General features: G+C 52.8%; 1 protein-coding gene across 1 annotated transcript in view; it reads right to left on the bottom strand.

Moving 5' to 3' along the window:
• LOC124690472 overlaps nt 1-21,637 on the bottom strand; it is a 28,758-nt gene that overhangs the window by 2,467 nt on the left and 4,654 nt on the right. The gene's annotated exons all lie outside the window — the stretch shown is intronic.

The following is a 21,637-nucleotide window of genomic DNA, read 5'->3' as shown; positions in this document are numbered from 1 at the left end:
GTGCTAGGCGCAGCGAAAGCGTCTTGGCGAATAGCTTGGCAACCAGGTGAATAAGGCTGATGGGCCTATAGTCGCCAAGGGAAGTCGCGTCCGCACGCTTAGGCAACAGCGTCATCAAGGCCTGGTTCGAGCGGTGGAAGCCTCGACCGCGCAGCTCGTAGAGCTGCTGGAAGACGTCGACGATGTCCTGCCCGGACGGTGCCCCGGCAGGCACGGAGGAAATCCGCGGTGAATCCGTCGGGCCCAGGTGCCTTGCGGGCCGGCATGCGCTTGAGCTGCGCCCCAGATTTCATCGGCGGAGAAGGGGGCCTCGAGGGAATCAAGGCCAGCCGCGGGCTCAATCAGCTGGGCGAAGTCGAGCGTGCAGTCGCGGATTTCTGCAGTGCCCAGCAGGCCGTCGTAGTGCATGAAAGCCGCCTCCGCAATGTCAGCGTGATCCGTCAACGTCTGTCCGTCGACAAGGATGGCGTGGATGCGGTTCTTACGTCCGCGGTAGGTGCAGTGCTGATGGAAGAACGGAGTGTTGGCGTCGCCATCGCGGAGGCAAGCGATCCGAGCGCGCTGCCGCGCCATGGTGCGGTCGAGCGAAGCGAGCCCAAGGTAAGCGACCTTGAGCTGCTTGTGCAGCCAAGCCTCCTCCGGCGAAAGATTCCTCTCGTTCCCGAGCCTTGTCGAAGCGTAGGATGAACTCCCGAGCCACCGCCATGCGAACCTTGACGTTGCCGACGGTTTTGGCGCTCCAACTGGTGAGACACCGAGCCGTGGCCTGTAGGCGAAGCCAAAGGCGAAGGAACGGGTCGTTGTGGTGCACCGAACCCCAAGCGGCGGTGACCGTGTCCTGAAAGCCCTCCATACGTAACCAAAACTCCTCGAAGCGGAATCTCCGGTGGCCCGGCGGCGCGGGCGAGCAGTCGAGGAGCAGCGGGCAGTGGTCAGAGACAACAGACGCGAGGCAGCGCAGGTGACATTCGCCGTGGCTGTCATCCCAGTCCGTGGTGCAGAAGAATCTGTCAAGATGCACGAGCGTGGGAGGGGATTGGCCATTGGACCAAGTGTAGCGCCGGCCATTGAGGTAGATCTCCTTGAGGGCCAGGTCGTTGATCACGCGGCGAAAGCGGCCCATCATGCGTCGGTTCAAGTTGCTGTTGCTCTTGTCCTCCTGGCGGTAGATGAGGTTGAAGTCCCCACATAGCAACCACGGCCCAGGACAATCGTTGCGGACGGCGCGAAGTTCCTGGAGGAACTCGATTTTGTCGGCATCGGTTTGGGGCCCGTAAACAATGGTGATCCACCAAGGGGTACCGGCGGGCGTGCAAACTTTAGCGGACGAGTGTTCGTGGTGAACTCCGGGTCGGAGATGGACACGATCGAGCTCTTCCGGGCAAGCAAGATGCCACCACAGGTACCGCGAGCGAGGCAAGTAGACGTAATCATCAAACTCTGAACCTAGCAACTCGAGGACAATCGACGAGCGGACAAGCTCCATCTTAGTTTCTTGCATACAAACAATGGACGCGTCGGTGGAATCAATCAGCGATTTTATGGCGATGCGGCGGACGCGTGAGTTGATGCCATGGACGTTCCAACAAGCGATCTTGAGTCCGTGATCCATAGGAAAGATGTCGACAGGTGGTGGCGGGGCAGCGCGTCTAGGAGCGCGCCTGCCTCCCCACGGACTCGGCGGCCGCCGGCGATGAACCAACAGAGCTGGGCATCTCCCGGCCGACGAGGGCGGCCATGGCCTTGAGAACGCCTATCGGAATTGGCGTGGAGAACATCCCGTCGTAGGTCTTCATCTGGTCGGCGGTGATCCTCTCGTCGATGCCGACGATACCCAGGGAGCGCAGGATGTGCATGTGAGTGCGTCTCTCAGCCGTGGGCGGGGCAGCACAAGCACGCGATGAGCGGCCGCGTCGTGGCGAAAAATTCAGCACCGGTCGCTGCCGACGTTTCCCAGGAGTAGGCAGGGCGGCGCTCGGGTGCTTGGTGGCCCTGCCGGGGAATTCGCCAAGGGTCATCGCATGCGCGGCGGGCGCGGTCGACGGCGTAGGGTGATCGGCGGCGAGGCAAACCGGGCCGGCGAGCGGCGCACAGGGGAGCAGGCCGTGGTGGCGGGGTTGGGTGTGGGCCGGGCTTCCACAATCGTGTCACAGGAGGGCACGTCGGAGTCACAGGTGGTAGCAGGCCGTCGCAGGATGGTTATTGGGCTGTCGCCGCGGCCCAACAACCCAGCAGCAGCATCCACCAAAGGCGAGACGAGCGGCGAGGCGGGAGCTGCGATTGGCGTGCATGGCACGTCATTGACCGACGCCTCCGCAGCATGCTGGTCGGCAGATCCGTCCAAGGTTGCGACAGGAGATGGCGTGATGGAGGCAGCAGGCGAGGCCTCATCCTCGGGTGGTGGTGGGACCTGGACAGGGGTTTCAGGCACCGTGCTGTCCAGCGATTGGCTCTGGTGAAAAGCGCACGGATCCCTTGGCCCGCCACGGTCGGCGTCCTGCAGCGAGGCCAGGTCCAACCCAGCCACTTGCGCGCAAGGCGATGGTGGGTTTGAACGAGTCAAGCCTGGTGTGCACGGGACCTCGGAAACGTCCAAGGGCTGCGGGACAGCTGTCCCCGACAAGGGTCCAGGGCTCTGAGACAGCGATCCTGTCGGGGAGCCCGTTGCAGCTTCGACAGTTGGTGGGACCTGGGCTTGCACCTTCCTTTTGCGCCCACGTCTTTTTCCTCTTTTGGCATGGCGACGAGAACGGCCGGGCCCACGCTGGCGCGGCCAGGGGTCCACGGCTCGTCCTTTGCCAGCGGCGGCGCGCCGCCGTGCCGGCCTTGGCGACGAAAGCGTCCATGAGCGGCGACGGCGAGGCCATCGGCGCGCCCAGTACGGCCTGGCTCCAGGGGCCCGAGGTAGTCGACGGCCATGCCATCAGCGCGGCCGTCAGGGGCGTCTGCCGTGCGGCGGCGTTTGCGCCCCCTTCGACGGTTGCGGCCACGGCCCTCACCGCCGTTGTTGCCAGGCTCGCCGTCCATGCCAGGCGCGCCACCGCCGCCGGGGCCCGCCGCGGGCGCGGGAGCGGCCGGAGCACCGATGTCGTCGTCCAGGCGCGTGAACCGGATGCTGATGGGGTAGGTTAGCGTCCGTATCGTCGGCGGCTGCGAGGGCACGCGCGAAGGGATTTGCTCAACGATCTCCAGAACTGTGCTGCTGCGGATGTCGGCGAGGTTGTGCGTGTGTGCAGAGCATCGGAAGACAGCGAGGTTGGCGCGGGTGCGGGTGTCGGGGTGGAGCTTGTCGATCCAGCAGCTAGGCGCCACCAGGTGCTCGGCCGTCGACAGGTGCCAGGCCTGGGGAGGGATTCCGCGGAGCTCAAGCTCGACACGATGTTCGAACCTGCCCGAGCCGGCGTGGGCGAGTTTGCACCAGGGCCTCATCATGAGGGAGAACTCCGGGCAGCTGACGAAGTGGTCGCCGGAGATGCGTGCCTTGATCTGCTTGGTGGAGAAGATGACCAAGAAATCCTCAGGGTGGTGGATGTGGACGGTGAAGTCGCCGGGGACGAGCTCGAAGGAGGAGCAGAGCAAGTCAGCGACCGCATCGACGGTGACCGTGGGCCGGGTGCCGGTGATGGTGGCCAGCATGGCACGCTCCAGCACGCGTTCGGACTCCTCCATCTCGACGGAGCGCGACAGGATGACCCGCGCCGGGGTCGTGCCCGCGTGAGCGTTGGCCGGCGCGCGTGTGGCCGCCGGGGGCGGCGGTGGAGGTGTCGCGGTGCGCGGAGCCGTGGGCTGCCGTTCCCGATGCGAGCCAGCCGGAGGCGCGGCCGGCGCGTGGCCGACGCCACGGTGAGCAGCCTGCCGCCGCGGGCCGCACTCCCAGGACTCGTGGCCAGAGAAGAGGCACTTGCGGCACCGGACCTTGTTGGTGCAGTCGCGGACCACATGGCCGGGCTCAAGGCAGCGGAAGCAGAGCCCAGCGTCCTCCTCCGGCGTAGGGCTGCGACGCTGCAGCGGCGGCGAGCGACGCGCGTCCGGTCGAGAGCGGCGGTTGCGGTACCTGCGGCGTGGTTGGCGGAAGCCGTCGGTGTCGACGACGGGCTCGCGGGTCACCCTGTGCACCTCAGAGCGGGGGCCGAGGCGGGTGGCCGCCGGGGCTCTGCGGGCGGCGGCGGCGGCGGGGGCGGCCGGAGCGCGTGGGGGTGCGGACGGGGGCGGCGGGGTCGCTCCAGTGCGCACCATGTCGGAGTAGCTGCGCGCACCGGAGGACTCGCCGTCGGACCCGTGCCAACGCAGGCCCTCCGCAGAGCACGAGGCGCCGGAGTAGGAGGCCATGAGGGCGGGGAGGACGGGGGAGGGCTAGGGAGGTGGGCTGCCGGCGGGGATCGACGGCGGCGAGGGCTGTGGAGGGTGGGGCTAGCAGTCCTAGTTCTGGAGTTGGCTGGAGTTGGTTATTGGGGCCATGAGGAAATGAGCCAGAAAACTTTCTGCAATCAGCTTAGGAACCACCCCAATAAGATGTTCACAAGAACCGGTGATTTAGGGCGGATCATTGACGACAAACTTTTTATTACAGGAAGGATCAAAGATTTTATCATTGTTGCTGGCAGAAATATTTATTCTGCAGATGTAGAGAAGACAGTGGAAAATTCTTCCGAGGTCTTGCGACCAGGATGTTGTGCTGTGGTTGGTGTCCCGGAGGATGTTCTTACTCAGAAAGGCATCTCAATTCCTGATTCTTCTGATCAGGTTGGACTTGTAGTGATTACAGAGGTTAGAGAGGGTAAGACAGTCTCCAAAGAAATTATCGATAATATCAAAGCACGTGTGGCGGAGGAGCATGGTGTAACTGTTGCATCGGTCAATATTATCAAGCCGAGAACCATACCCAAGACAACATCTGGGAAGATACGGAGATTCGAATGCATTAAGCAGTTTGTTGGCAACAATCTTTGTTTGGCTAATGGTACTCATCCATCTAAGATGAGTGTTTTCTGGTCTCTCCCAACAGGAACATGCACGGAGAGAAGGGGGTCATTCTTGAAGCAGACTGTTGATTCCACCATTCATCCTCGGTATGGAAGCAATGTGAAAAGCCCCAAGGAGATAACTGAGTTTCTGACACAGATAGTGTCAGATCAATCAGGTATACCAAAGGACAAAATTTCTCCAACAGAAAGCCTACCTTCTTATGGCTTTGATTCGATTGCGGTGGTCCGAGCGGCTCAGAAGCTCTCAGATTATCTCGGTACTCCTGTTGGAGCCATTGACATCTTTGCTGCAAGGTGCATTTCTGAGCTTGCTAGCTTCTTGGAGAACTTGTTGGCAAAGTCACAACCACTGTTGGCATCTGATGTATCTTGCTCTACTGAGGATGATGAGAGTTTTGTGGTTTCCACAGACTTCACTACAAATTTAAGTGTGCTTGCTACTGGGATTCTCCAGCTCCTGGCTCTTACCTATGTTTGTTTCATGTTGCTACTCCCAGCATACCTCGCTAGTTCAGCATACATGAGCATGCTCTATCCGGTCAATCTGGTCGAGTCATCAGCGATGAAGTATCTTAGTTCTTTGGTCATGACACCTATTGCATGGATTTGTTATGTCTTACTCACCTCTTTATCACTTTCTATCCTGGGGAAGTCATTCCTTCAGCCAAATTATGCTCTGGCCCCTGATGTTTCGATATGGTCAGTTGACTTTGTGAAATGGTGGGCACTGAACAAGGCGCAAGGGTTAGCTACAAAGATGCTAGCTGTTCATCTAAAGGGAACAATATTCTTGAATTATTGGTTCAAGATGCAAGGGGCTCTGGATAGGATCATCTGTTATTATTGACACAGTAGACATTACAGACCCATCCTTGTTAGTAGTTGAAGATGGCGCGGTGATTGCAGAAGGTGTTCTCATTCAGGGCCATGAAGTCCGTAATGAGATCCTGAGCTTTAGGCGTATCAGGATTGGTCGCGAGGCATCCATTGGTCCTTATGCGGTTCTTCAGAAGGGCACTATCGTCGAGGATGGTGCTGTGGTGCTACCATTGCAAAAGACTGAGCCAGGGAAATCAAGATATCAGACAAAGAGAGCTTCTTCAGACATGAAGGTAATTAGAATACTATCTAGCTAGTTTCTTACACTAAAAAACGTCGGTCTACTACCTCCGTTCCTAAGTAAACCTTTTTGCAGGAAGAAACAAGGAAAGCAACCATGCTTCTTGAACACCTCGTTTGCATCTATGCAGTTGCTTTTCTAGGTGCTCTGTCAAGTGCGACCGTCTACATGTTGTACACTCACTTCTCTGGCACCGAGGCTTCACTTCAGCACTTCTCCTTTGCATGCATTGCTGGTGCGTTCCACTGGTTACCAGTTGTCATGTCATCTTATCCTGTGATTGTCCAGGAGATGCCCACAAGCGCATTGACATTTGCTCTCTCTATCGCCTTCGCCTACTTGAGCTACAGTATCATTCTCAGCCTTCTCACCAGTATAGTCAACATAGCTCTTGCTCCAAGGACCGGAATCAAGCAGAATGTGAGAGCAGGCTTGATCCAACGGCGTATAAATATTGCTGTGCATCTCAGATTTGCCAAGATGCTAGCTGGAACTGAAGCATTCTGCATGTACCTGAGGCTTCTTGGTGCGAAAATTGGAAGGCATTGCTCTATCCGGTCCATCGATCCAGTGGCGAATCCTGAACTGATGAGCATCGGTGATGGAGTCCATCTAGGTGACTTCTGCCACATTGTTCCCGGGTTCTACTCCAGCAAGGGGTTTACTGGTGCGGAGATAAAGGTCCAAGAGAACACCATCGTTGGCAGTGGCAGCCTGCTCCTCCCTGGCTCGGTGCTCCAAGGGAATGTCATCCTTGGAGCACTTTCTGTGGCACCAGAAAATTCCCTTCTCCACCGAGGCGGCATCTACATTGGGGCAAAGTATTTGACATTGGTGAAGAACACTTTGCTTGCAGAAGATGAGCGGATTGCGGTGATGGACCCAGTGTACAAGAAGATTGTTGGGAACCTTTCAGCCAACTTGGCGATCAGCACCATGAACGTCAAGTCAAGGTACTTCCACCGCATTGGTGTAAGCGGGCGGGGTGTCCTGAAGATGTACCAACTACCAAGACATGACATGTTTGCCCAAGCACAAGTTATTTGGCGCTGGAAAGTCTTTCCCAGTGATCGTCCGGCACAGCAACAGCCTCAGTGCAGATGATGATGCAAGGCTTGATGCGCGCGGCGCAGCAGTGCGCATTCTCTCGGATGATGGTGATGAGGTGCCTCTCTTGGACCTTACACTGAAGAGTGGCAAATCATTTTACGCGCGCACAATCGCCGACTTTGCCACTTGGCTGGTCTGTGGTCTGCCGGCGAGGGAAGAGCACGTGAAGCATGCCCCGCACATCCGCGAGGCTGTCTGGACCTCCTTGCGGGACACCAACTCGTACACCATGCTGCATTACTACTCCAACATATGCCGGCTGCTGAGGTTCGACGAAGGGAACAAGGAGATGTATGCAAAGTTCAAGCTCCGTCCTATTGATCGAGACATACCAGAAGAGTCTGGTCAAGTGGTGCCAAGGGGAATCTTGCCACCTGACACCGGCGCAATCCCAAGAGATGAGGGTGACACCCGCCCTTTACTCTTCCTCGCCGACGACTTCCGTCGGAGGGTGGAACTTCCGGAGGGGGTGCGATACGTCTTCCAGCTGCAGCTCAGGGAGGTCCCCTCGGATGGTGCCGCCTGCGACATCACCCTTGACTGCACCCGGCCATGGGACGAGGATGAGTTCCCGTACATCGACATCGGAGAGATAACCATTGACAAGAATCTTCCACGAGAGGAGACGGAGAAGCTCGAGTTCAACCCTTTCCTCCGGTGCCAGCAGGTGGACGTCATCCCGGCGACATCCTGCAAGCAGAGTGCGTCCATCGACCATGGGCGCTCGCTGGTCTACGAGATATGCCAGCGCCTACGGAACGGCGAGCCGCTGCCCGCGTCATGGGCGGCATTCCTCGAGCAGTCAGACACCAAGATCAACCTGTCAGGCTGCCCAGTGGCCACGGTGGCACAAGCAAGATCCAACGCAGGCGATGCCAGCCGCGACCAAGGTGACACTCGCTAGGACATGGTACAAGTCGCTCTGGGCCACGCTGTGCCAGCCGCTGCTGCAAACACTGGTGCCATACTTCGTCCTGGGCCTGGTCATCTTCCTCCCCTTCCGGGCCCTCCTCAGCATTGCCGCAGCCACCGACACGCCCCTCTATTGGCTCCTGCCGGTTTTCTGGGCCACGTCGGGCGTCGCCGCCATGGTCACATGCGCGGCAGCGAAGTGGGTCCTGGTCGGCGTCAGGGGCGACGGTGACGCGGTGCACATCTGGGCGCCGCAGGTGTTCCTTGACACGGTCTGGCAGGCCATACGGACGGCCACGGCGGAATACTTCGCGGAGCTGACGTGCGGGTCGGTGCTGTTTGCAGCATGGATGCGGATGATGGGGTCCTCGGTGGCTGTGGCGGAGGGGGTCTACGTGGACTCAATGGGCGCCCTGCTGAACCCAGAGATGGTGCACCTGGAGCGGGGAGCCAGCGTGGGTCATGGCGCTCTGCTATTCGGGCACGTGTAGGAGGGCGACGCCGGCAAGGTGAAGTTCGGTAGGGTCCACGTCGGGGAGGATGGCTTCATCGGCAGCCGGGCGGTGGCCATGCCAGGCGTGAACGTTGAGGACGGCGGCTACCTCGGCGCTCTGACCCTGGCCATGAAGGAGGAGATCGTCAAGCACAAACCATAGTAAGCGCGAGAAGGATGTGTGGGCTTTTTTTTTGTATGTTTCATCTAGCTGACGTGTCGGTGTGTCGCTACGTTCGTTTGATGGGCATTTTAGTTTCTTTCTGGAGCCGCAGGTTACTTGTTTGATACACCTTTTCATTTCTCAGGTGGCCTGCCGCAGTCCACCTTATTATAGCCTAGGTGTCTCTTGGGTTCTGACGGCCGGTTTATTCTATGTCTTGCTTTAAATTACCCCAAGGTTTGTGTGAACATATAAATTCACTAATTTGCAAGTTCTGGTGGGGAAGCAAGTAAGGTGAAAGGAAAACAAGCTGGGTTTCGCGGGATGAGATGATAAAACCTAAGTTTATGGGCAGATTGGGCTTTAGAGACATCGAGATCATTGCTGGCTAGGCAGGTTTGGCGGATTGTTATGGAGCCAAATTCTTTGAGTGCAAGAGTTCTCAAATCAAGGTATTTTCTTTCGGTTAATTTTTTGGAAGCCCAGCTTGGTTCATCACCCTTCGAGCATATGGATTGACGGTGCTGTCTTAAAGAATCTGAAGTTAGGCTCTTTCAGTGCTATATGTAGGAATGAACATGGGAGCGTCAGCACTCAGCAGTTTTATGTCCAAGGATTTCTGATCCAGCAACATTAGAAGCACTTGCCTGTCGAGAAGCCCTATCCTTAGCAGCTGATCTGGGGTGTACCAATGTGGTCATAGCAAGGGTGTTGTTGATGATATCCAAAGCAAGAGCTGACTGTATCTTAGAGCATCTCCAACAGGCGCGTTATCCCGCACCCGGGCTATAAAAACCGCCGCTATGCAGCACGCGGAGACGAGTTTGCTCCTCCAGCAAATGTGCTATCCGCAACGGCACTGCAAATTTTTTGTTGCGCGCTGCATTTTGCACTATCCGGGGCGCCATATGTGATGCGTCGGCTGCAGCACGCGGCATCTTTTCGCAGCGAAGGCCCAACGGCTGGAAAATTCACCCCGCGCCTTCCATTTCACCACCTGCACCGCCGCCGGGCGATTTCACCGCCACCCCCCGCTCGAGTTCGCCGCCGCACCGTAGATCCGCCTCCCCCGCGCCTCCTTCCGGCAGTTTGGACCGCTCCGCCACGCTGTATCGAGCCGCCACCGTTGGCACTGACGGGCACAAGGCTGGTGCTTCTGATGGCACTTCACCTCCCCCTCGCCTCCTCCTCTTGCTAGAAGCGCTCGAGTGGCGTCCATGTCATCATCGACCCTACTTTCAACATGGCGCAACCAAGATGCTCGCCAGTTTGCTCGCAAGGTATGCGCCTCCATCGGCCGCCAACAATTTCTCCATTTTTTTGCTACAAGCTAGTAGTAGTGAAGTCATTTTATATGATATTTGTAGAGTTTATCATACGATTCATCGGACGATGAGTACGACATAGAAGAAGAGAACATATACATACTATTAGCATACCGCGTCGTCAAGAATCCAAAAGTAGGTGAATCGTTGTTCGGTAGACAGAAGTTGTGGAGAGAAAGGATTGAAGGGCACGAGAAGTTGATGCAGTTTTATTACAATGAGAATTCGATATTTTCCGAAAGCTATTTTCGGCGGCGTTTTCGGATGAGCATCAACTTTTTCAAGCATATCGTAATGGAGGTGACCAAGTATGATCGGTTCTTTGAGCAACGAAGAAATGCCGCCGGAGAACCTTAACAGCCCGGCCCACCTTCTGTTGCATGAGTTAGGCTAGGCACAAAGCAACGGATCGGACCCATACATATCACCACCGTGGCCCTTGGATTTTCGAGTTTCGTCATGACGGGCCTGGTCCATTCCTTCTGTTAATTACGTCCCCGGCAGTTTCGTCCACGTTACCTTAAACCACTGCACTTAACAATCTAGCTTTCTCAGATGATCATCCTGGTTACTTGATCGAGTCGATCGTGAAGTTTGGTGGTTTTGCTTGCTTGTCTGTCGCTGGATGCATGCGGCATGCCGTGATCTGGAAACAAGCTAAAATTAGCTACCTAGGAGAACGGCCATCCATTTGCATCGCGGTTGGCCGGCCGGCATCGGCGCGCTCGCCCATATTGTGTGAATATATAGACCTCATAGTATAGTATTAGGCTTGCAAGCGGCAGAGCAAGCGGGGCGGATTCGATTCCGATTAGCACGATTTAGTCAGATTGAGGATCGATGATCGTAGCAGAGTTTGAACTAAACATGGCCTTTTGCGGGATATTGCGGGACCCGCTTTTGCAACCCTAAGTATGATGGAAGTCCTGCTTGCATTCACCACCATGTACTCCATCGGCAGAGGCCAAGAAGCGAGCCGACGAGATGTCCACGTACGGAACAAGTTCATGGCTATCATGTATCGTCTTGTCGACCATGCTCTCGCCAAATAAAATGAAGACCTATGATTGCACTCCATGCTGGTGGTACGACATGCATGCATGAACAGCAGCTAGGGTTTCATTTTATTTTGTGAGGGCACGGTCGACGAGCACCGGCCATGAATCTCTCACACTTGTTTCCCTTTGATATCTGGTCGGCTTTCTTCTTGAACTCTCGGTGGAGGTGGTCTACTCCGCATGCATGTTCGGCTTTGGTGTCATCTAGGTATACTTGTGTCGCGCGTGGAGCATGTCGGAGGCGTTGCACATCGATCTCATGTTGCAGGTAGCCCATGTCTGCATTGGAGGAGAGGCCATCCCTGTCGTTCATGGACGCTCGCGGTGCTAGACAAATCGTTAAGGAGGAGCATGATGCCGAAGACATCCAGCGAGGCCAGCAGCTTGCACATGTCAGCGTGGTAGCTCTCATCGAAGCACGAGAGGACGGAGACGCAAGTCTCGGGGGTAAGGTGTGACAAAGGGTCCGCGGACATGCATGGTTGCCACACTACATTCTTCTTCCGCACTATAGAAATGCCGCTACGTACTAGCTTGTCATTAAGTCGGTTAATTTCGACAAATTGAACTTTGTACGACCATGCACGGTTTTGTCTTATGGTCACCCTATGAATAATTGTGCATGTCCGTACAAAATTCAAGGGATTTTACAATCAATTTAAGGACAACTATTAGTAAGTGGCATTGCTGTGGCATCGAAGAATAATGTAGTGCACTTATTGTGTTAACCATGCATTTCCATCATCCATGCATTACACTTTCCTCAGGGACTTGCGTGTTCGGCCTCTTACGGTTCAGGGAGATCTACTATGATGACATGTGCAAGATGGCCGGGCTAGCGGTCTTCACTGTCATGCCCCTCCTTAAACATTTGTCAGCACCTTGAGCATCCAAATAACAATGATGGCATGTTCAATGCAGACTTGTGCTGCTTCTACGACTACAATGTCGCAACTAATAAGAAGGCTAGCCCATGAGCTCGGAGGGCTCCGTTGTTCGGTTGTATAGAAATGATTTTCTATGTCATCAACAAGTTGGTAAAAAAACTGCGATCTATTGAAATGAGACTGACATGGTAGAGGAGGAACATTGGGGCTATATATTAAGAAGAGGACAACTTGGGCACACATCTGCTGAGACGAGGGCTCGAACGCGGGTGGTCGGCGCCTAGTTTTCCCTGAGTTCTATTCGCAGTTGTTAGAACTATTTATGTATGGTATATCTGGGAAATTCTTTTTAGGTGCACGTACAATGCGGTGATGTCAGCCTTTCCTTATAGCTGTTATATAGGACTAGGAAAAAACCCGTGCGTTGCTACGGCCGAACTAATTTAGACCAGTTGTGAATAATAAATTGATTTACTCCCTTAGATCCATATTGCTTGATGGTACATTCATTCTAGCATCAAGCAATATGGATCAAAAGAAGTATTAAAATTAAATAAAAATATATCAAGAAAGTGAAGTGAAATTTTCACCGCAGATTATACTAAACGGTGGATCTGATTGTTGCTACGGAATACTATCTTGGAAAATTTAAGAATATTAGAGGACCATCTTTAGAATCGTATTTATTGAATTTGAAGTTAATTCTTCAGTTATAGGAAATATACCCATGCGTTACATCGGGAGAGAAAGATTTAAAAACATGAGAAAACACAAAATCACCATGCTAAAATTTTGCTTTCTTACTTGTCCCTGTGATTTTAGGCCATGCCACCACAAAATTTGGACATATCTCATCCATTGGCCAGTGAACGTTATTCTTGTGAACTTTCCTGTTACTGTAAAGTTATAAAAATTCTGTCAACATGCATGTGCATCATTTGGAGGACAACAAATTATGACCCGGTGCATTAAGCTAAGCTAAGGTAATCACGAAAATTAAAGATACACGTGAAGCGTTTTATATGCTCTGAAAACTATCTAATTTTACTTTATAGTGTAAACCTAAGTTACCATCTTGTTTCTGCAGAAAACACATCTAATTTATCAATTTATTACGCATACAAAAATCATATAATTTATACACACTACGATCATAGTACTCTAATATGATACTGTGCTAGAAAGCTAAACTACCATCAGATTTATAGCAGTCCAAAATCACTCATACGCGAAGTAAAATCATAGATCGGTGAGTGCAACTTTTCCATCATGAAGGAAAAAGTTAAAAATTTATCTAGGCACAGATTAGGAAAAGTAAATATTCACAAGAACGAACCTGGTGATCCCCGTTTCAAGATGTTGTGATCCTGGTTTTGTGATTCAGAACTTATACATGGAGACTGACGGGTGCTGAATCCAAAGGAGGTGGCCGGCTCAGTAGAAGCTGAACGCAAACTGAGGTGAAAGAGGCTCGAGTAGGGATGTTGCCATTTGGAGGAGCGAGTCTGCAGGGATATCTTCGGGAGTCGCTCGTGTGGACGAGCTGCCGTTATATCTCGATGCACCGCGCAGCCGCTCCACCGGCCACTGGAACCCAGCCTCCAGCGTCGAGCAGGCCAATATGCAGGCTGCTGACCTGCTTACCACCTCGGCGATGCCTCGCCGCGCCGGTGATTCGTTTCCCCCACCTGATGAGGCAGGCAGTGCCACTCGCCGGAGATCGATCGATTAGCAGCCCCTCTCGCGCCAATTAGACTGGTCGGCTCTCATCCACTTCGCTTCTGTCCGCCGTGGTTACCACTATGTTCAGGATGCCTTTGCTGGTAGGCAGGCGATCTCGATCCTCGAGTGGATCTCGAGTGCCCGGACTCGGGCTGCACAAAATAGCCGCTGGCATCGATCCCGGGCGGCCGGAATCAGACGGCACATCTTACTTTTCTAGCACTTGGATGCCGGCGAGCTCAAGTCAGACGACGTGTCGTGGGCAGCCAAACTACACTACACCACGGTATAGGTATAGATATAGGGGCACTTGTCCTAGTGGCACTTGTCAAAGTGCCTCTAATAGTAGCCAATTAGTGGCACTTTTCTGAAGTGCCCCTAATTGTATACCTATTGGGGCACTTCTCAAATGCCCCAATATGTGTATGCTCTACTAGGGCACTTTTTGAAGTGCCCCAATAGATGTATACCTTTTGGGGCACTTTTAAGTGCCACAATTGATCATTACTCACCTGAACAACTATCACCTTTAGCTCACCCGCCGGCTGCCAGCTCCGCCGCGCACGCCATCGTCGTCCTCCTCGAACGCGCAGCCGTAGAGAGTGGTTGGGCAGAATACGGGCGAGAGACGCGAAGGGCCGGGAGGAGTGGACTTTCCTGCCCCATCTCTTAGGGCATCTCCAACGGGACGACGCAAACGAATGATGAGCGACCGTTTGCATCCGCTCGAGCCGAAAATGCGTTTGGAACACGCTCCAGCGGGCGATGCATAGTGACCGGGCCATCCGCAGCGACGCAAACCCGGCGCATATTTGCGCCTGGGATGGCGGACGCTGCACGGACGCCCCAAATGACCGCTCCCTTTTCCACCGGGCCCGCCCGCGGCGTGAGCTCGTATCGTGGACATCGCTTCCGCGGTCAGCGCTTCCGCGTCCGCGCCGCAGACTTCGCCATCAATGTCGCAGCTGGCTCTTCGCGCGCGCGCACCGGCGGGCGGCGGCCGGGCTCTCGCACCGCCTTCAATGGCATCGTTTCCGCGCGCGGCCGGCCTTAAAGTCGACCGACATCGTTCCTGCCATCGCCCACACCTCCACTCCCACCACCGCCGCCGCAGCACCATGGGGAAGAAGAACGACTTCGAGGCGTCCGGCAGCGGCACCAAGAAGACGGAGCGGCCGCACGCGAATGCCGCTGCCCGTCAGCGTGGCGCGGTTGATGCACGCGAACTGGACGCCGTGCGACGGCTAGGGGGACATGCACATGCCTGGCTGCTGGCGGCCGAGCTAGCTCCGAGTGCCCGTCCCGCCCGTGCCTGCGCGCGAGCCATATAGGAGCGCCGAGATCCGGTGCAGGCGGCGGTACCTACCGCCGGACCTCCGCGTCGATCCCGCCTACGCTATCAACTCCGACACCCGGCACACCTTTGTGAGACCGAGAAGGATACAAGGAGGAGGGCTGGCTTCCTCAGCCGACGGGGACCGGCCTCTTTTGGCCGTCCACCGACGCCTCGTCGTCAAACATGGTAGGCGCCGACGCCCGCACAGACGATGACAACGACGACGACACGAGGACGAGGACGACGACGACGAGGACTACCACGTCGTGCTAGCCTACCACAACGAGGAGGCCAAGGACGACTGCGACGACTACGTAGCGTGCATTTTCCAGGAATGGCGGTTGGCCATGGCGGACGGCCGGAAGTTCGAGTACCCGGACAACATGACATCCGACGAGATCGCGAGGCTCGACGTCCTCGTCTCGGAGGTGGACCGACTAGTGCAGCCGCCGCTGCCCCGGTACACCAACGACATCATGCCACCGGTGACATAGGTATGCCTAGCAAGCATGCCGAATAAAGTACCCTAGTTATGTAAAAAGATATGAATCCCATGGACCCGAAGCTTTGGAGGCCCAGAAGCCCAGAGATCTTCGGATAAGGAAAGTAGAGTTGTAATAGGAATCTTGTATCAACATAGGAAAGGCCCAATGCGTCTCGGATAGTTTGTAACTTGTACGACATGAAAAACCTCGGCTCCACCTCCTATATAAAGGGATCGAAATCTTTGCCACCAGAACCACCATAATCTTGAGTCGAGCACCTTTGTCGGCTGAACCTTCGAAATCTAATTTCCCTCTACTTCTTACGAAACTCTAAGTCTACAATCTGTAGGCATTGACGAGTTAATCCCTCGTCGACCGGGCCTCACGGATGAAGAGGCCCTACGATTGCGCTCCAGGACTCGGCCACGCAACCGGTGTAACCGCCGCCTCCACCTCCGTCGTACAACTCGTGGGGGCCTCCACCTCCACCACCGGCGTGGGCTGCTCAACCTCCTCCGCCGGAGTGGGCTGCTCCACCTCCACCACTGGCCTAGGATGCTCCACCTCACGCACCACCACCTGCCCGGATTGCTCCACCTCAAGCACCACCACCCTGCCCGGGCTGCTCCACCTCCACCACCGCCGGCGGCACCGGCGTATGTTCCGCTGCTTCCCAACTGGCCGTGGATGGTACCGGAGCTCGTCGTGATCGACAGCGACGACGAGAACCAGTAGGCACAGGCGTTTTAGGGTTTTTATTTTCCTTTCTTTTACTATGTAAATTATGTTTTCATGTTAAAAAATACAAAATCTAAAAAAAATATGTCATGCCGCTGGAGCCACCCTCCCAACGCAAACGGACGCGCAACCGATTTCGACCATTTGAGCCAACGTAAACGGACATTTTCGGCGTCCGAAATGCGTCGTCCCGTTGGAATGTACTGGCCAAAAGCCCAAAACCACGCTCCAAATCAGCTTAAAACAGCTATCTAGTTTTCGAGGGATAATTTATCCGTGCTCCACTTTAAATCTGAGGAGGTTAAACGTCCCAAACCTGAAACATAGGGGGTTATCTGGACTTTACTCCCACCCAAAATTAATCCCAGCCAGCGCCCGCATTGCCGCCGCAGTCAGATCGAGACATGGCGCCGCAGCTGACCGGCGCGCCCGGCTCGGCGGCGGCGGGCCGAGCCTCCGCGCTCGTTAAGCCGCAGTTCCACCACTACCACCACCACCGCCTCCCCCGCGCCACCACCACCACCCCTCGCTCCTCTCCAAGCCCGCCTTCTGGTCCGTCTGCTCCCTCTCGCTGCTCCTCGCCTTCCTCATCCTCCTCCACCTCTCCACGCGGGCGATCGCCGCTGCGCGTCCTCCTCGACGACACCCCCTCCCCCCGGACCAGGCGATGAAGCCGAAGATCAACAAGGCGTGCGACCTCGCCTCCATCTCCGTCCTCCCTCCCCGGTAGAGCACCCCTCACCGACCAACCCGCCCCCGATTCCCCTCCCCTCCCGCTGCCCGCTGAATCTGTTCGCTACTGGCGCGCGATTTGTTCCGTGTGTGATCGTTGTGTGTTTGTTTCGTGATCTAGGAGGAACCGGGGGAGCGGCGGTGGCGGGGCCAGTGCTTCCGCGTTGGCCGCGGCGGCGTCGCAGCAGTGGTCCCGGTCAATGTCGCGAAGTCCTTCTAGCGAGGAGGGAGCGGGTCGTTCTCGCAGAGCGTCGGCGCGTCCTTCTCTCAGGGCGGAGGCAGCGGAGCCGTGTCCTTCTCTCAGGGCAGAGGCGGCGGTGGCGCGCTCTTCTCGCAAGGCAGCGGAGGAGCGGCGTTCTCTCAGGTCGGTGGGGCCGGAGGCGCGGCGTTCTCTCAGATCGGTGGAGGTGGAGGCGGCTCGTTCTCTCAGGGCGGAGCTGACGGAGGCGCTGCCTTCTCTCAGGGCGTAGGAGGCGGCGGAGGCGCGGCCTTCTCTCAGTGGCGGCGACGGAGGAGGCGCGGCGTTCTCTCAGGGCGGTGGCAGCTTGCCGCTCTTGCATTCGCAGATCTCCCAGGCCTCCCTCGACGAGAACCTCCTCAGCCCTCGCCATCCCTCCCCTGCGCGCGATCAGGTATCGTCTACATCCCTCCTCGATCCTTCGCTGTTGCCATTGTGTGGTGAATGGTGATCCTGATTTGATTGATTGGTGGGTAACTAGTAGTTTATGATTCCGTCAATCCTGTGGTTGGTCACGAGATGAAAGTATGCAACGAATTAATTGGTGTTGGTTACTGCTAGTCGCTCACAGTGAACTCACTTGTGCTTGGTTGATGCGCGGAAGAAATGGTTCAAGTCTCTGCAGTGGACATTTCACTGGGCAAATTTGTAAACCAAGTACTGCTTGATTCTCACTTTTCTGCACGCCGATCGTTCGTGTACTGCATAACTGAAAGTATTAGGAAAACGAGATCCATGTCATTTTCTTCTGCTTGACTGTTTGAAATGGTGAGTTGTGCGGTATGATTGTTCAAAATTGATGTCAGTATGCAGTCCTTATTACTAGGTTTAGTCATCAAGTAAAATTTTCCCTTTAGGCATCATTTTAATCACTACTGTTTTAAAGGGCGAGTTTACATCCAAACCAACAATAATTTTGCTACTAAATGTTTCAGTGAGAGCAGTTATGTTTCTTATTATGCTTACTACTATACAAAGGTGGATTCCTGAATTTTGCTACTACATGTTTCACCGAGAGCAGCTATGGTTCTTAACGTAGTTAACTCACCGAATACATGCTATTCGCGTCAGTAAGCCTACGGGTAGCGATTAACCGGCCATTTAATCGGTGATTCGTCCGAATTCGTGAACAATGATCATAGCAGATTAGGTTGCTGGATTAGTTGATACCATGTGTTCACTTGGATCGATATTGAACCCACGATCTGTTTTTGTTTTATTGATTCTATAGAAAGTGAAATCGTGAGATTTGAACAACATATTGAGATTCATTTGTTCTCCTTGCCAGCTGAGTGCTCAGGAGTACTAACAAAACAGAATCCAGTAGGGCATTGAGGTAGCAACTAGCTACCAGCTTTACTGATTCTGAACAGTCATATTCAACCTGTCCGTTTTCGACTTTGGCATCAGATTGTGGGATCAGCATAACATTCAGATCAAGTACCATCTGTAACTAAGTAATCTTTAAGCTGAAGATAAGAATGTATCCATATTTGAGTTTAAAGGAAGTCTAGCTCAAGATGGGATTAAAATGGATCATATCAGATTGTATTGCAGGATAGCATAATGTACACATTTTTTCTTTCTTTTCTAAGGCAAAAGCTTTGCCCCAAGGAGGCATCACTAGATTGTAAGCTCCCATTATTTCTACTTTGATCATAAGGGTGTCCATAACTACTGAAACTTTTGTTCATGTGTTTTGCACTCAAACTACGTTGCTAACAACTAGTGCATCAACTAACTAAGCGCATGTATTGTTTTTCTTCAGCAGGCATACAGAAAAAGTTTGTGCTCGTAGAGACCTCTCTCCAGCAAATTGTAAGCATCGTCGCTGCTTCAGTTCTTTTCCCTACCTTTTTAAAACAACAAAGTTTCGTTTATTGAGACATGCTACCGCAGCTTAAGGGACAAGACGATCTCAAGGTGCTCTTTGAAGGCAGCACAAAAGCAATCCTGACCAGATGAGTGCTCTGAACAACCACACCAGCAAACTCGATGAGATATTATCGACACTTTCAATCCTGAAGCAAATGCAGGAAGATTTGAGGCAATTGAAGGGTGGCATCTTCAGAATCTTTACAAAAGAGATGGAGGTACAATTGCTATGATCAACCACAAGTATTGACACTACTCTGTTCATTTGTCTTTAGAAATTATTCTGATGGTTGACATGTGCATATAAGAAACTATCTTGGTGAGTTACCTGTATGTGAAGTCCTCTCTTATGTCCATATGCGTGGGTTCAGTTTCATATAAACATATTAGCTGGTTTGTATCATTTTCTTTTCGAGGGCATCGTATCATTTTCTTGTGTATCTTATTTATTTTTAGAAGGCATCATTTCCTTGTCTATTCATGGTATAAAAAAGTACCAAATCTCTGTGTGTGCTAGTGTTATTTCTAGCATTTTACGTTAAAGTTAAAATATGGTTTAAAATACACGTAAAATTCTGTATATGGTTTGACATGCTCAAATGCCATGGCTTCAAGTACTAGAGCAACTAATATAAAGTTTGCTGATATTTGCCTCTCTGTACAGGAGATTGTTAGAGCTATCAGTTCTCTCAATAGTTGGCCTGATGCAATGCAAGCACCGTTACCCAACTGATTAAATGCACAAGTATTGCAGCATTCCCCTCTTCTCTTTTTTCTTTGCTTTGTTGACGTTTCCTTTATTTTTACAGATTTGCTATTTATCTGTAAGACTGTTTCCTTGTTGCACAGCCGGTTCATTGGTGAGAGTAGCTTACCTGTTGTGCTTTAACAGGTCCACAGATTTTATGCTCGGTTATCCTTTAATTTTCCCCCTTTGTTGTTGCGTGTATACTAGTTTTTCATTTTATCCAACCTGGTAGAAAGAGCCGCAGGGATTATTATCCAGGAGGTGCTTGTACCCCTTCCTAGAGCCCCTTTTTTACATATCATACAGTACGATTTGGTGCACCTGGTGAATTGCTGCTAAAATCAATTCTGTAGCTTTAGCCTACCTGCTATTACCTCTGTTTACTTGGCTAAAACATGCTTTTTGGTAGTATAATTTTCATCTCCGTTTTGCTGAATCATATCACTACTTCTCTCAAGGTACAATGCTCAGTACTCAAGGTGATGCTGCTCACTGATGCAAATGGTCAGTTCTGATGTATTACTACATGATTATTTAACTTGTTCACATGTGCTTGTCCCTAATTATACTGTAGATGGAGATATTGGGTATCTATCTTTGATATTGTTACTGTAATTGATAGACAACTCTTTTATTACAGAGTTATCCAAATGCCTTTAGGACAGTACATATTGAGCATTTGAGTTTCAGTTAAAAATGCTTTAGTACTGTCTTCGTGTTCGGTTCAGGAGTATACATAGAAGCAATCATGTAGGAATTCAGTAGGCAGCCGAGTGCGAAGATGAGCAGCTAACTTGAGTAGAAGTAGCGTTGCGCAAGTGACATTGTGCATTAGGCTTTTACTGAAACATTTCTACTAGCACTGAGGAATGTAAGCACTGGCCAAAGGGCAGCAGCAATGTTGTTGGAACCAAACTGTATGCAGATAGTAGGCACAATTTCATGCTCCTTTGTGCATTGATGTATGCAACAAGGCAGGTTTTTAGCATCCACCATGTGCACATGACCAAAATACTTGGTTAACTACTTACTGTCAGCATCTGAGCATGGACAGTGCACTTCTATTTTTCATCTCCTTTTTGCTGAATCATATTACTACTTCTCTCAAGGTACAATGCTCAGTACTCAAGGTGATGCTGCTCACTGATGCCGTACAATCTCAGTCGTCTGGGTACAACTGAAGATGATATTGATCAGTGATGATGTTCGAAGTCGGAACATGGTGATGATTTTGACATTATACAAACTGAGAGTGCCATAATTGATAATTTTCGTCTCCGTTTTGCTCTGTGAGACATAGTGACATATTATGTTGGGCGCGACAAAGATTCTTGTATGACAGTGTGTATGACAGTATATATGTTGGTACTGTGTTCTTATTCTTTGTATGACACTATGTGCTCATTCTTGTATGACATAATGTTCATATTGTGTGCTCATTCTTGTATTTTTTTTTTGAGCCAATGCTCATTCTTGTATGACAGTGAGCAGCGAAATGGTATTTGAGTAATGTTATGGGACACATCCTAATTGGATTTAGTGGCACTTGGCAAAGTGCCCCTAATTGGATTTAGTGGCACTTGGCAAAGTGCCCCTAATTGGATTTAGTGGCACTTTTAGAAGTGCCCCTAATTGGATTTAGTGGCACTTGGCAAAGTGCCCCTAATTGGATTTAGTGGCACTTTTAGAAGTGCCCCTAATTGGATTTAG

Source organism: Lolium rigidum, chromosome 2 (genome assembly GCF_022539505.1).
Source record: "Lolium rigidum isolate FL_2022 chromosome 2, APGP_CSIRO_Lrig_0.1, whole genome shotgun sequence".
NCBI lineage: Eukaryota > Viridiplantae > Streptophyta > Magnoliopsida > Poales > Poaceae > Lolium > Lolium rigidum.
The sequence above is the reverse complement of the archived record's forward strand: the minus strand, read 5'-3'. Positions and strand labels throughout refer to the sequence as shown.